This window comes from Macrosteles quadrilineatus, unplaced genomic scaffold, assembly GCF_028750875.1.
Source record: "Macrosteles quadrilineatus isolate MER2022 unplaced genomic scaffold, UCM_ALF_1.0 Scaffold_5__1_contigs__length_97177068, whole genome shotgun sequence".
Taxonomy (NCBI): Eukaryota; Metazoa; Arthropoda; class Insecta; order Hemiptera; family Cicadellidae; genus Macrosteles; species Macrosteles quadrilineatus.
Genome location: NW_026542598.1, coordinates 63,690,729 through 63,707,312, shown reverse-complemented (window position 1 = coordinate 63,707,312; position 16,584 = coordinate 63,690,729). Strand labels below are relative to the sequence as shown.

Genomic DNA, 16,584 nt, shown 5'->3' with positions numbered 1-16,584 from the left:
CTTGCTAATGATTGCTGAGGCTATGATCATCTTGTCTATCATGAGAGTGACAAATCATTAAATTTAGAAAACAATTTGCTGTTTAAAAAGTTATTTTTCTACAAAACAAATTATTTAGCAACCTCAATTTTGCCGTCCCCCAAAATTTAGCGTACAGGGCTAACGACCCCTTGCCTGCCCTAGCTGCGGCCCTGCTGACTGTACATGTTAGGTTAAGTAGTGGGACAACTTACAACTTGTTGAGTAAAAAAATAAAGTAAGATTTTAAAGTATTATACAAGTAACATTATCTAAGTAATCATCATCAATTGAGTTGACAAAAACAACAATGTGCGTATGTATTTAAACCCAAATATGAGAAAGGTATTAGAGTAGAAAGGAGTGAGAGCATCTGTAAATATTGAGAACAGTCTTAGATATTAAATTCTATGTTTATGGTCCCTGGAATACTATATATGACTAATTATGGTACAATACCTTGTCAAGTAATTCAAATTTGTGATGTCAGGTTAACAACCTACATGTTTCGCCGTAAATGCGGTATTGTCGGGGTTACAAAACATATAAGACATTGATGTCAAACGACCAGGGCCGATTTACCGAATAGGCACGGTAGGCACGTGCCTAGGGCGCGAGGCAATTGGCTTTTTTGGGGGGCGCCATAAAATTGGAAAATAAAAAAATTGTGGCTGTATTTGCATGCGATCACGGTAAACTGGTAATCATCTCTCGCGGTCGTTTGGAGATCATCATTGTCTTTGGCAAATGAGGCAAAATTCTTATCTTTACCGTGGTTGAGTAGACATTATCATTGTCTTACGTGATTGCGGTAAAATTCTGATCATCCCTCGCAACTGTGTAGAGTAGACATCATTATTGTAACTCCCGCGATCCTGTAGACATCGTAGTAGTAGTCTCCCTCAGTCGTGAAGACATCACAATGGTATCTCGCTGACGGGAAGACATCGTAATCGTCTCCCGTGGTCGTGAAGACATCGTAATCGTCTCCAGCGGTCGTGAAGACATCGTAATTGTCTCCCGCGGTCGTGAAGACATCATAATCGTCTCCCGCGGTCGTGAAGACATCATAATCGTCTCCCGCGGTCGTGAAGACATCGTAATCGTCTCCCGCGGTCGTGAAGACATCGTAATCGTCTCCCGCGGATGTTAAGACATCGTAATCGTCTCCCGCGGATGTTAAGACATCGTAATCGTCTCCCGCGGATGTAAAGACATCGTAATCGTCTCCTGCGGTAGTGAAGATATCGTAATCGTCTCCCGCGGTTGAGAAGACATCATAATCGTCTCCCGCAATTATGGCAAAATGTTAATAATATCCCGCAGTCATGTGGAGATCATTATCGTCTTCCATGATCGTGGTAAATTTCTGACTGTTTCCCAGGGTAGTGTGGACATTATCTTCGTCTCATGTGATCACGGCAATATTCTGATGATCCTTCGCGCCTCTTTAGATCTTATTATCGTATTGCGCGATCGCGGTAAAATCATGATCATAACCTGCGGTCGTATAGAGATTTCATCGTCTCATGCAATTGCGGCAACATTCTGATCATCCTTCGAGGCTCTGTAGATCTCATTATCGTATTGCGAGATCGCGGTAAAACCATGATCATATTCCACGGTCGTTTAGACATTATCATCGTCTCCAGCGATCGCGGCAATATCCTGATCATCATTCTCGGCTCTGTAGATCGCATTATCGTAATGCGCGATCGCGGTAAAATCATGATCATATCCCTCGATCGTTTAGACATTATCATCGTCTCATGCGATCGCGGCAAAGTACTGATCATCCCTCGCGGCTTTGTTGAGACATAATATCGTCCCCCCCGGTCACGTAATCGTCACTGTTGTCATGTGCCATTGCTGTAAATTGACAATTCCAGGTAGAAATACAAAATTTACGCATAATTCCCGGTTCAAAAAATTCACGCTTAATTCCCGGATTTCCCGGTTGGTGGTCACCATGTTATATATGTTGCAAAGGGGCGCTACTATTTTAGTTGTGCCTAGGGCGCTGACAAAGTCAAAAACGGGCCTGCAAACGACACAATAAATAGACACGAAACAAACATTTAATTAACACTTGGGGAAACCCGTCGAGATCGACGGTTACTCTTGAGGTTTTATGTAACTTCAGCTAACTGTGATGATAGAGTGAAAATCTTAGTTAAATTAAGGGAGGATAAGCAAAATAATGAGATTGAAACAAACATTTAATTAACATTAATATTCCTATCACACTACGCGGACGGTCCCAGTGCAGGTTTGTAGATTGTTAACCTGACATCACAAATTTGGATTACTTTGACGAGGTATTGTACCATCATTATTAGTCTTAGATATTGGTTGCCAAGAACAGCATGTTCAATAAGCAGTATAGTACCTATTTATAAAAAGTACTTTGAATTAAAACACACGTTTACTTTTGTAAGTTAAACTTAAATGATCAGGGTGTCCCACGAAGCACTTTAGACTTTTGATTTCATATTACTATATGAATTCATTATCTTAATATCTTTGAACAGTAATAATCTAGGTCAAAGACAAGAATTGGTCATGTATTTACAAGTATAACTCTCCTTTCTGATATTATATTACATTTTAAAAACCTTTTGTAAAACTAAAATAATAGTTTTGTTGCTTTAATCATGTTATTTCAAGAAAATGAAGGCTCATACTACGATAAAATTTTGACCCCAATTCTGTAAGAGCACTTTGTAAAAAATAAACGGTATCAGCAATCTGACACATACATTCTCCCATTAGCTACAACAAGTCTACAACAAGGGTAAGTGGGAAGTAACTATGACATTTTATAGGGAAAATAACAAAAGTTGCAATAACTTTTGAACCTTAATTGTTTCAGCAATGGGGGTTTCATTATTTTGTTTAGAATTATAAGGAGCATAACACATTAATTTTAATCAAAACTGAATTTTTTTCTAAAATCCAATTTTTTCTTGCCCGCCCTATACATAGTATAAGGAGAAAGTATTGTTAGTTATTTAATGGGAAAATAGCATGTTACTATAACTTTTGAACAATAATTGTATCAGCATCAAAGTTATAAAAAAAGGATTAAAACCTAATAAAAATACTAGGTACCATATGCATAATGAGAAACTAATTTTATGGTAGGCCTAACAGTTTTAATTTAATAATATTAAAGAAACAAATGTAAATTTGGTTTGTGATATTTATAATCCAGATAGAAAATACATAAAACACACAAGTTCATAATAGCAGTTGAAAACTATTACTGAATCTTGAATATAAAATATTTTCACTATGGGGTTAGGCTAATTATTATGAAGTTACCTACAAAGAAAATATTAGTTTGTTTTCGGTATAACATAGTGCTTACCCATCTCTTGATGACAAATTTCAGTTTCTGATGGCGAGTATTCCATCAACCCTTCAAAATCTACATTTCCTGCATAGTCTTTATTATTAAAATCATCACCCACATCATCGGTCTTTGTAACATTTGTGTTTGGTATTATAGTTTGCTTTTTGACCTTTTTCCCCTTTTCTTGAACTGCTTCGTCATCTTCTTTGTTTTTATCGTTAGGGTGTAACATTTTTGGTCCAGAAATTTCCTTCTTAGTTTTGAGGCCTGGTAAGTTATCTTTTTCAAATGGTTTAAGTCTAACTTCTGTATCTTCAGGTTGAGGCAACTCTTTTTGTTTATATGTTAAAGTTATGTCATCTTCTTCTTTTGGGAGTTTATCTTTTGGCTTTCCTAGAACCAGTTTCTTTTCTTCTGGCAGTACTAAAGGTTTCTCAGTAGTTTTCTTTTTCTTTTTAGTTTTAGATTCAGGAGTTGTTTTTTCGGGTTGTTTATCTAATGGAGAAGACTTATTGATATCAACTTCTTCTGGAACATCCAATTCAAATGGTAACAATTGAGGTTTATCACTAACAACCTCTTTATCATCAGGTTTTGGTTTTTCTTCCTCGTCTTTTTCTTTTTTAGGCTTAATTGGCGACTCCTTGTCATCTTCCACGTCTTTTGCAGGTACTTTTTTCAGTTTTACTTTTTCAACTTTTTTATCTTCTTCAGGCACTTTTCCTTTTCCCATTTTCAAAGGAACAACATCTGGTTTATCTTCAATTTTATAAGGTTTCTCTTTAGTTAGTTTAGAGACTAATGGCTGGTCTGGTGAAATGTCTTCTTTATCATCAGTAAAGGGTACATATTCTTCAAGTTCTGGTTTTTCCAATTCTGGAAGCTTTACTTTTTTAACCTTTTTCTTTTTAATTTTTGCTGCTTCTTCATAGTTTCTAGACAATATTCCATTGTCGCTAAAAGCATTTATTTCAGATATACGTACATTGTGGATGTCTGGTGGGTAAGGAAATCGAGTGATTCTGCTCTTTAGTAAGACTTTTGGTAATGTTGATGAAGATTGTACATCTTTCTTTTCTTTAACTGATGGTTTCTTCAACTTGATTGTAGCAAACAAAGGAGTGTTGTCTTTTCTATCATCCATCTTTAATTTTTGAGGTTTAAATTCCTTGATTTCCATTTTCTCTATCTTCAGCTTAGCCTTTTCTGGTACCCTAGATACATCTTCAATAGGAAAATTGGAATTCCCATCAAAAGGCTTTTCAGCAGTCTTTTTCTTCTTTTTATTAAAACCAGGTTTAACTTTTTGAGGGGTTTTAACTACTGGAGAAGATTGGTCGATGTCTCCTGGAATTTCAGAAATACATGGTGATAATTCAGGCATGTCACTGCCCCTGTCATTAGAACCAATTTGTGGTGTATCTAAATTTTCATCAATGTTAACTGGTTTCTTTTTTGGCTTCTTCTTGATATCTTTGGGTCCTTTTAGGATTTGCAAAGGAACCTTCTTCAGTATGTCTACCAATAGAGACCCTTTATCAGAAGGAGTACAAATTTCTTCATCTTTCATAATGGCTTCTTCTACTGACAGCTCTGTTGAAACTTCTTTTTTACCGTCCTTCTTCTTTTCTATTGTGCGTTTTTTGGTCTTTTTAACTTTGTTATCCTCTGGAGCCATGACTTCAACTTCGGTAATAGTCACTTCATCTGGCATATCCTCGACCTTTTCAGGGACAACTGCAGAAATTTCTGGAAGCGGTTGACATTCTTCGTCAAATAGTATGCCTTCTTTTGGTGTATCTTCAAACACCTGAACCTCTTCTTTTCCATCTTTAACCTTTCTCACAGTTCTCTTTTTTGTCACACGTTTCTTACCTCCCTCCTTAGAAATAACAGTTTTTGTTTCCACAGTTGTATGATCTGCCAGGTCTTCAACTTCAGTAATAATTGGAACTACTTGGTCAACTGGGGCTAAATCAGACGCTTCCTCAAATACTATGCCTTCTGTAGGTGTTTTTGACTCCTTTACTTTCTTTTTGATCTGCTTTGTGACTACTTCTACTGACTGGTCTGTTGAAACTTCTTTTTTACCGTCCTTCTTCTTTTCTATTGTGCGTTTTTTGGTCTTTTTAACTTTGTTATCCTCTGGAGCCATGACTTCAACTTCGGTAATAGTCACTTCATCTGGCATATCCTCGACCTTTTCAGGGACAACTGCAGAAATTTCTGGAAGCGGTTGACATTCTTCGTCAAATAGTATGCCTTCTTTTGGTGTATCTTCAAACACCTGAACCTCTTCTTTTCCATCTTTAACCTTTCTCACAGTTCTCTTTTTTGTCACACGTTTCTTATCTCCATCCTTAGAAATAACAGTTTTTGTTTCCACAGTTGTATGATCTGCCAGGTCTTCAACTTCAGTAATAATTGGAACTGCTTGTTCAACTGGGGCTAAATCAGACGCTTCCTCAAATACTATGCCTTCTGTAGGTGTTTTTGATTCCTTTACTTTCTTTTTGATCTGCTCTGTGACTATTTCTACTGACTGCTCTGTTGAAACTTCTTTTTTACCGTCCTTCTTCTTCTCTATTGTGCGTTTTTTGGTCTTTTTAACTTTGTTATCCTCTGGAGCCATGACTTCAACTTCGGTAATAGTCACTTCATCTGGCATATCCTCGACCTTTTCAGGGACAACTGGAGAAATTTCTGGAAGCGGTTGACATTCTTCGTCAAATAGTATGCCTTCTTTTGGTGTATCTTCAAACACCTGAACCTCTTCTTTTCCATCTTTAACCTTTCTCACAGTTCTCTTTTTTGTCACACGTTTCTTATCTCCATCCTTAGAAATAACAGTTTTTGTTTCCACAGTTGTATGATCTGCCAGGTCTTCAACTTCAGTAATAATTGGAACTGCTTGTTCAACTCGGGCTAAATCAGACGCTTCCTCAAATACTATGCCTTCTGTAGGTGTTTTTGACTCCTTTACTTTCTTTTTGATCTGCTCTGTGACTATTTCTACTGACTGCTCTGTTGAAACTTCTTTTTTACCGTCCTTCTTCTTTTCTATTGTGCGTTTTTTGGTCTTTTTAACTTTGTTATCCTCTGGAGCCATGACTTCAACTTCGGTAATAGTCACTTCATCTGGCATATCCTCGACCTTTTCAGGGACAACTGCAGAAATTTCTGGAAGCGGTTGACATTCTTCGTCAAATAGTATGCCTTCTTTTGGTGTATCTTCAAACACCTGAACCTCTTCTTTTCCATCTTTAACCTTTCTCACAGTTCTCTTTTTTGTCACTTGTTTCTTATCTCCATCCTTAGAAATAACAGTTTTTGTTTCCACAGTTGTATGATCTGCCAGGTCTTCAACTTCAGTAATAATTGGAACTGCTTGTTCAACTGGGGCTAAATCAGACGCTTCCTCAAATACTATGCCTTCCTTAGGTGTTTTTGACTCCTTTACTTTCTTTTTGATATGTTTTGTGACTACTTCTACTGACTGCTCTGTTGAAACTTCTTTTTTACCGTCCTTCTTCTTTTCTATTGTGCGTTTTTTGGTCTTTTTAACTTTGTTATCCTCTGGAGCCATGACTTCAACTTCGGTAATAGTCACTTCATCTGGCATATCCTCGACCTTTTCAGGGACAACTGCAGAAATTTCTGGAAGCGGTTGACATTCTTCGTCAAATAGTATGCCTTCTTTTGGTGTATCTTCAAACACCTGAACCTCTTCTTTTCCATCTTTAACCTTTCTCACAGTTCTCTTTTTTGTCACACGTTTCTTATCTCCATCCTTAGAAATAACAGTTTTTGTTTCCACAGTTGTATGATCTGCCAGGTCTTCAACTTCAGTAATAATTGGAACTGCTTGTTCAACTGGGGCTAAATCAGACGCTTCCTCAAATACTATGCCTTCCTTAGGTGTTTTTGACTCCTTTACTTTCTTTTTGATCTGTTTTGTGACTACTTCTACTGACTGCTCTGTTGAAACTTCTTTTTTACCGTCCTTCTTCTTTTCTATTGTGCGTTTTTTGGTCTTTTTAACTTTGTTATCCTCTGGAGCCATGACTTCAACTTCGGTAATAGTCACTTCATCTGGCATATCCTCGACCTTTTCAGGGACAACTGCAGAAATTTCTGGAAGCGGTTGACATTCTTCGTCAAATAGTATGCCTTCTTTTGGTGTATCTTCAAACACCTGAACCTCTTCTTTTCCATCTTTAACCTTTCTCACAGTTCTCTTTTTTGTCACACGTTTCTTATCTCCATCCTTAGAAATAACAGTTTTTGTTTCCACAGTTGTATGATCTGCCAGGTCTTCAACTTCAGTAATAATTGGAACTGCTTGTTCAACTGGGGCTAAATCAGACGCTTCCTCAAATACTATGCCTTCTGTAGGTGTTTTTGACTCCTTTACTTTCTTTTTGATCTGCTCTGTGACTATTTCTACTGACTGCTGTGTTGAAATTTCTTTTTTACCGTCCTTCTTCTTCTCTATTGTGCGTTTTTTGGTCTTTTTAACTTTGTTATCCTCTGGAGCCATGACTTCAACTTCGGTAATTGTCACTTCATCTGGCATATCCTCGACCTTTTCAGGGACAACTGCAGAAATTTCTGGAAGCGGTTGACATTCTTCGTCAAATAGTATGCCTTCTTTTGGTGTATCTTCAAACACCTGAACCTCTTCTTTTCCATCTTTAACCTTTCTCACAGTTCTCTTTTTTGTCACACGTTTCTTATCTCCATCCTTAGAAATAACAGTTTTTGTTTCCACAGTTGTATGATCCAGGTCTTCAACTTCAGTAATAATTGGAACTGCTTGTTCAACTGGGGCTAAATCAGACGCTTCCTCAAATACTATGCCTTCTGTAGGTGTTTTTGACTCCTTTACTTTCTTTTTGATCTGCTTTGTGACTACTTCTACTGACTGCTCTGTTGAAACTTCTTTTTTACCGTCCTTCTTCTTTTCTATTGTGCGTTTTTTGGTCTTTTTAACTTTGTTATCCTCTGGAGCCATGACTTCAACTTCGGTAATAGTCACTTCATCTGGCATATCCTCGACCTTTTCAGGGACAACTGCAGAAATTTCTGGAAGCGGTTGACATTCTTCGTCAAATAGTATGCCTTCTTTTGGTGTATCTTCAAACACCTGAACCTCTTCTTTTCCATCTTTAACCTTTCTCACAGTTCTCTTTTTTGTCACACGTTTCTTATCTCCATCCTTAGAAATAACAGTTTTTGTTTCCACAGTTGTATGATCTGCCAGATCTTCAACTTCAGTAATAATTGGAACTACTTGTTCAACTGGGGCTAAATCAGACGCTTCCTCAAATACTATGCCTTCTGTAGGTGTTTTTGACTCCTTTACTTTCTTTTTGATCTGCTTTGTGACTACTTCTACTGACTGCTCTGTTGAAACTTCTTTTTTACCGTCCTTCTTCTTTTCTATCGTGCGTTTTTTGGTCTTTTTAACTTTGTTATCCTCTGGAGCCATGACTTCAACTTCGGTAATAGTCACTTCATCTGGCATATCCTCGACCTTTTCAGGGACAACTGCAGAAATTTCTGGAAGCGGTTGACATTCTTCGTCAAATAGTATGCCTTCTTTCGGTGTATCTTCAAACACCTGAACCTCTTCTTTTCCATCTTTAACCTTTCTCACAGTTCTCTTTTTTGTCACACGTTTCTTATCTCCATCCTTAGAAATAACAGTTTTTGTTTCCACAGTTGTATGATCTGCCAGGTCTTCAACTTCAGTAATAATTGGAACTGCTTGTTCAACTGGGGCTAAATCAGACGCTTCCTCAAATACTATAACTTCTGTAGGTGTTTTTGACTCCTTTACTTTCTTTTTGATCTGCTTTGTGACTACTTCTACTGACTGCTCTGTTGAAACTTCTTTTTTACCGTCCTTCTTCTTTTCTATTGTGCGTTTTTTGGTCTTTTTAACTTTGTTATCCTCTGGAGCCATGACTTCAACTTCGGTAATAGTCACTTCATCTGGCATATCCTCGACCTTTTCAGGGACAACTGCAGAAATTTCTGGAAGCGGTTGACATTCTTCGTCAAATAGTATGCCTTCTTTTGGTGTATCTTCAAACACCTGAACCTCTTCTTTTCCATCTTTAACCTTTCTCACAGTTCTCTTTTTTGTCACACGTTTCTTATCTCCATCCTTAGAAATAACAGTTTTTGTTTCCACAGTTGTATGATCTGCCAGGTCTTCAACTTCAGTAATAATTGGAACTGCTTCTTCAACTGGGGCTAAATCAGACGCTTCCTCAAATACTATGCCTTCCTTAGGTGTTTTTGACTCCTTTACTTTCTTTTTGATCTGCTTTGTGACTACTTCTACTGACTGCTCTGTTGAAACTTCTTTTTTACCGTCCTTCTTCTTTTCTATTGTGCGTTTTTTGGTCTTTTTAACTTTGTTATCCTCTGGAGCCATGACTTCAACTTCGGTAATAGTCACTTCATCTGGCATATCCTCGACCTTTTCAGGGACAACTGCAGAAATTTCTGGAAGCGGTTGACATTCTTCGTCAAATAGTATGCCTTCTTTTGGCGTATCTTCAAACACCTGAACCTCTTCTTTTCCATCTTTAACCTTTCTCACAGTTCTCTTTTTTGTCACACGTTTCTTATCTCCATCCTTAGAAATAACAGTTTTTGTTTCCACAGTTGTATGATCTGCCAGGTCTTCAACTTCAGTAATAATTGGAACTGCTTGTTCAACTGGGGCTAAATCAGACGCGTCCTCAAATACTATAACTTCTGTAGGTGTTTTTGACTCCTTTACTTTCTTTTTGATCTGCTTTGTGACTACTTCTACTGACTGCTCTGTTGAAACTTCTTTTTTACCGTCCTTCTTCTTTTCTATTGTGCGTTTTTTGGTCTTTTTAACTTTGTTATCCTCTGGAGCCATGACTTCAACTTCGGTAATAGTCACTTCATCTGGCATATCCTCGACCTTTTCAGGGACAACTGCAGAAATTTCTGGAAGCGGTTGACATTCTTCGTCAAATAGTATGCCTTCTTTTGGTGTATCTTCAAACACCTGAACCTCTTCTTTTCCATCTTTAACCTTTCTCACAGTTCTCTTTTTTGTCACACGTTTCTTATCTCCATCCTTAGAAATAACAGTTTTTGTTTCCACAGTTGTATGATCTGCCAGGTCTTCAACTTCAGTAATAATTGGAACTGCTTGTTCAACTGGGGCTAAATCAGACGCTTCCTCAAATACTATGCCTTCTGTAGGTGTTTTTGACTCCTTTACTTTCTTTTTGATCTGCTTTGTGACTACTTCTACTGACTGCTCTGTTGAAACTTCTTTTTTACCGTCCTTCTTCTTTTCTATTGTGCGTTTTTTGGTCTTTTTAACTTTGTTATCCTCTGGAGCCATGACTTCAACTTCGGTAATAGTCACTTCATCTGGCATATCCTCGACCTTTTCAGGGACAACTGCAGAAATTTCTGGAAGCGGTTGACATTCTTCGTCAAATAGTATGCCTTCTTTTGGTGTATCTTCAAACACCTGAACCTCTTCTTTTCCATCTTTAACCTTTCTCACAGTTCTCTTTTTTGTCACACGTTTCTTATCTCCATCCTTAGAAATAACAGTTTTTGTTTCCACAGTTGTATGATCTGCCAGATCTTCAACTTCAGTAATAATTGGAACTACTTGTTCAACTGGGGCTAAATCAGACGCTTCCTCAAATACTATGCCTTCTGTAGGTGTTTTTGACTCCTTTACTTTCTTTTTGATCTGCTTTGTGACTACTTCTACTGACTGCTCTGTTGAAACTTCTTTTTTACCGTCCTTCTTCTTTTCTATCGTGCGTTTTTTGGTCTTTTTAACTTTGTTATCCACTGGAGACATGACTTCAACTTCTGTAATTGTCACTTCATCTGGCATATCCTCGACCTTTTCAGGGACAACTGCAGAAATTTCTGGAAGCGGTTGACATTCTTCGTCAAATAGTATGCCTTCTTTCGGTGTATCTTCAAACACCTGAACCTCTTCTTTTCCATCTTTAACCTTTCTCACAGTTCTCTTTTTTGTCACACGTTTCTTATCTCCATCCTTAGAAATAACAGTTTTTGTTTCCACAGTTGTATGATCTGCCAGGTCTTCAACTTCAGTAATAATTGGAACTGCTTGTTCAACTGGGGCTAAATCAGACGCTTCCTCAAATACTATGCCTTCCTTAGGTGTTTTTGACTCCTTTACTTTCTTTTTGATCTGTTTTGTGACTACTTCTACTGACTGCTCTGTTGAAACTTCTTTTTTACCGTCCTTCTTCTTTTCTATTGTGCGTTTTTTGGTCTTTTTAACTTTGTTATCCTCTGGAGCCATGACTTCAACTTCGGTAATAGTCACTTCATCTGGCATATCCTCGACCTTTTCAGGGACAACTGCAGAAATTTCTGGAAGCGGTTGACATTCTTCGTCAAATAGTATGCCTTCTTTTGGTGTATCTTCAAACACCTGAACCTCTTCTTTTCCATCTTTAACCTTTCTCACAGTTCTCTTTTTTGTCACACGTTTCTTATCTCCATCCTTAGAAATAACAGTTTTTGTTTCCACAGTTGTATGATCTGCCAGGTCTTCAACTTCAGTAATAATTGGAACTGCTTGTTCAACTGGGGCTAAATCAGACGCTTCCTCAAATACTATGCCTTCCTTAGGTGTTTTTGACTCCTTTACTTTCTTTTTGATCTGTTTTGTGACTACTTCTACTGACTGCTCTGTTGAAACTTCTTTTTTACCGTCCTTCTTCTTTTCTATTGTGCGTTTTTTTGGTCTTTTTAACTTTGTTATCCTCTGGAGCCATGACTTCAACTTCGGTAATAGTCACTTCATCTGGCATATCCTCGACCTTTTCAGGGACAACTGCAGAAATTTCTGGAAGCGGTTGACATTCTTCGTCAAATAGTATGCCTTCTTTTGGTGTATCTTCAAACACCTGAACCTCTTCTTTTCCATCTTTAACCTTTCTCACAGTTCTCTTTTTTGTCACACGTTTCTTATCTCCATCCTTAGAAATAACAGTTTTTGTTTCCACAGTTGTATGATCTGCCAGGTCTTCAACTTCAGTAATAATTGGAACTGCTTGTTCAACTGGGGCTAAATCAGACGCTTCCTCAAATACTATGCCTTCCTTAGGTGTTTTTGACTCCTTTACTTTCTTTTTGATCTGTTTTGTGACTACTTCTACTGACTGCTCTGTTGAAACTTCTTTTTTACCGTCCTTCTTCTTTTCTATCGTACGTTTTTTGGTCTTTTAACTTTGTTATCCTCTGGAGCCATGACTTCAACTTCGGTAATAGTCACTTCATCTGGCATATCCTCGACCTTTTCAGGGACAACTGCAGAAATTTCTGGAAGCGGTTGACATTCTTCGTCAAATAGTATGCCTTCTTTTGGTGTATCTTCAAACACCTCAACCTCTTCTTTTCCATCTTTAACCTTTCTCACAGTTCTCTTTTTTGTCACACGTTTCTTATCTCCATCCTTAGAAATAACAGTTTTTGTTTCCACAGTTGTATGATCTGCCAGGTCTTCAACTTCAGTAATAATTGGAACTGCTCGTTCAACTGGGGCTAAATCAGACGCTTCCTCAAATACTATAACTTCCTTAGGTGTTTTTGACTCCTTTACTTTCTTTTTGATCTGTTTTGTGACTACTTCTACTGACTGCTCTGTTGAAACTTCTTTTTTACCGTCCTTCTTCTTTTCTATTGTGCGTTTTTTGGTCTTTTTAACTTTGTTATCCTCTGGAGCCATGACTTCAACTTCGGTAATAGTCACTTCATCTGGCATATCCTCGACCTTTTCAGGGACAACTGCAGAAATTTCTGGAAGCGGTTGACATTCTTCGTCAAATAGTATGCCTTCTTTTGGTGTATCTTCAAACACCTGAACCTCTTCTTTTCCATCTTTAACCTTTCTCACAGTTCTCTTTTTTGTCACACGTTTCTTATCTCCATCCTTAGAAATAATAGTTTTTGTTTCCACAGTTGTATGATCTGCCAGGTCTTCAACTTCAGTAATAATTGGAACTGCTTGTTCAACTGGGGCTAAATCAGACGCTTCCTCAAATACTATGCCTTCCATAGGTGTTTTTGACTCCTTTACTTTCTTTTTGATCTGTTTTGTGACTACTTCTACTGACTGCTCTGTTGAAACTTCTTTTTTACCGTCCTTCTTCTTTTCTATTGTGCGTTTTTTGGTCTTTTTAACTTTGTTATCCTCTGGAGCCATGACTTCAACTTCGGTAATAGTCACTTCATCTGGCATATCCTCGACCTTTTCAGGGACAACTGCAGAAATTTCTGGAAGCGGTTGACATTCTTCGTCAAATAGTATGCCTTCTTTTGGTGTATCTTCAAACACCTGAACCTCTTCTTTTCCATCTTTAACCTTTCTCACAGTTCTCTTTTTTGTCACACGTTTCTTATCTCCATCCTTAGAAATAACAGTTTTTGTTTCCACAGTTGTATGATCTGCCAGGTCTTCAACTTCAGTAATAATTGGAACTGCTTGTTCAACTGGGGCTAAATCAGACGCTTCCTCAAATACTATGCCTTCCTTAGGTGTTTTTGACTCCTTTACTTTCTTTTTGATCTGTTTTGTGACTACTTCTACTGACTGCTCTGTTGAAACTTCTTTTTTACCGTCCTTCTTCTTTTCTATTGTGCGTTTTTTGGTCTTTTTAACTTTGTTATCCTCTGGAGCCATGACTTCAACTTCGGTAATAGTCACTTCATCTGGCATATCCTCGACCTTTTCAGGGACAACTGCAGAAATTTCTGGAAGCGGTTGACATTCTTGGTCAAATAGTATGCCTTCTTTCGGTGTATCTTCACACACCTGAACCTCTTCTTTTCCATCTTTAACCTTTCTCACAGTTCTCTTTTTTGTCACACGTTTCTTATCTCCATCCTTAGAAATAACAGTTTTTGTTTCCACAGTTGTATGATCTGCCAGGTCTTCAACTTCAGTAATAATTGGAACTGCTTGTTCAACTGGGGCTAAATCAGACACTTCTTCAAATACTTGTCCTTCTGTAGGCATTTCTTCATTGACTTTGTATTTCTGTAAATATTCTGTCAATGTTTCAGAATCCAATGTAGGAGATTCATTCTTGTTATCAGTGTACTCTTCTTCAGATTCAGGGAAATTTATTGAACGTTTCACTTTTTTCTGGAAATTTCCTTCTTCTGTCTGTGTTATTTCTTCTATAATAATTACTTCAATTATGGGTGGGTTATTTTGACCGATGGTGGGTATTGATTTTATTTCTTCAATTTCGTTTTCAGTGGCTGGTATAGATTCCATGCTTATCTTGTAATGTAGATTATCTAAGGGTTCTCTTGTTTTCCTTATTTGTATCACGTTAATTTCTTGTGTTTCGTCCTTCTTTCCTCCAATTATATCGTAACGGATCTTTTTTGTAATAATTATTTTTTGTATATTCTTAACATTAACCTGCGATTTGTCTAATTTTACTTGATTATTATGTCTGTGTTCTAAGCTTTCTGTTCTGTGTGTTGTTTCGTGTCTTTCTGTGTGGATGTCAGGAGTGCATATTGTTGCCGTTTTCATTGGTGTTTCTTGTATCTTTTCAGTTGGTGTCTGTGTCAGTTTTGTTCCAGTCTCTTTGAATATACCTGTAATGTGCATATGTTATTAAATGGTATTTATTGATTATAAACTGTCATATATATAACACAATATTTGTACTTGAATATATTTTAACATATTTTAAATAACAAAATGAACCCCTACCTTCATGAGTTTGTCATCCAACTTGATAACTAAAATGTTATTAAGAAAGTCTTTGGTCATTGGATTAAAGCTTAATTGATATTTTAATTAATTTAATGTACATGGGAATCTAATTAGGTTAATATTTAATCTGAGTCATTATGGATTCCCTTAACGTAGATATTTTTTTAAGAAAACCAGCTTGCATGACTAAGGCTCATTTTATATTTCACTATTAGAGATATTGCAATTTTGAGTTAATTTAAATGTAAAATCTTACTCTTTGGTAAAAAAACACTAAGTTTATGTTAATATAAATATAATTATCAACCACTATTTATTTTAGAAATTGTTGTTTTACTTTAAAAAGTGCACTACTCTATGAATGGAAATTTCAACAAACATTTAGCCATTGCCACATAATTGTAATATTTTGGGCTATGTTTGAATGGAATGTGTATGTGGTGAAGCAAAATAAGAACAATCAGCACAAGACTTAACTTACCCAGAATTTATCAATCTATTAAAAACTAACACAAATAAAAATTTAAAACTACAAAAAACAATTTTTCAAACCATAAAATTTTACTGCAAATACAAAGTTGAATCTGAAAATAACACATACAAACAATAAACAAACCCAAAAACTTCGTGTGAAAATCAAATTCTTGGAGCATTCTATAGCATGCTACATTGTTCTTCCACCTCATAGGACTAATTCATTTTCATATGAATAGTGCAACAAACAAAACAACTCTTGCTATTTCAGATTTAAGATAAGGATGAAGTATTTTTTGTATATGGACAAGTACACACTAAGTATGGGTGTAAGCTAAGAGTATTGTGCAAAAAAAATTATAAATTGAAAAGCGTAGGGCGGAGATTGCATAAAGATTTTCTTTGTTCTTTTTTTATTTATAACTTTAATTTTTCAAAGCTTTGTATGGATATAAAAAGGTAAAATAAATAATATTGTGCAATTAGTAACATTTCAATATTGTTTAAGTCTTTTGGATTTGATTCAATTATTAATCACACCTTTTTTATATTACTACATGGTAAAAAAAGAAAATTACATAAAACCATTAAGTATTCAATACATAATAAGCATTGTATATTGACATTTTAAGTTAATATGTTTCTCTAATTTTATAACTGGAAATATTGTTTATTATATCAGTCAAATTATAAGCTGACCAGGAACCTCTAGGAGTCCGACCAACTAAAGATGTTGATAGCTTAGTTATTTTATATATTTATATTACAAATTCCTAAAACAACTTGTCATGTTTGGGTAAAAAAGGCAAATTAGTAAAAATTAGAAAAATTAATTAATTTTTGGTAACTTTATACCGAGAACACTGCTGGCCTTGGAAATAGTCTGCAGTACAAAGAGAGAAATTCAATTTGTCAATCAAATTTGATCAATTATTGTTATTTACAC

At 36.4% G+C, this 16,584-nt stretch overlaps 1 protein-coding gene across 1 annotated transcript in view; it reads right to left on the bottom strand.

Annotated features, from left to right (window-relative positions):
• Nucleotides 1–16,584, bottom strand: part of LOC128995652 (titin-like) — an 86,467-nt gene that overhangs the window by 59,248 nt on the left and 10,635 nt on the right. The gene's annotated exons all lie outside the window — the stretch shown is intronic.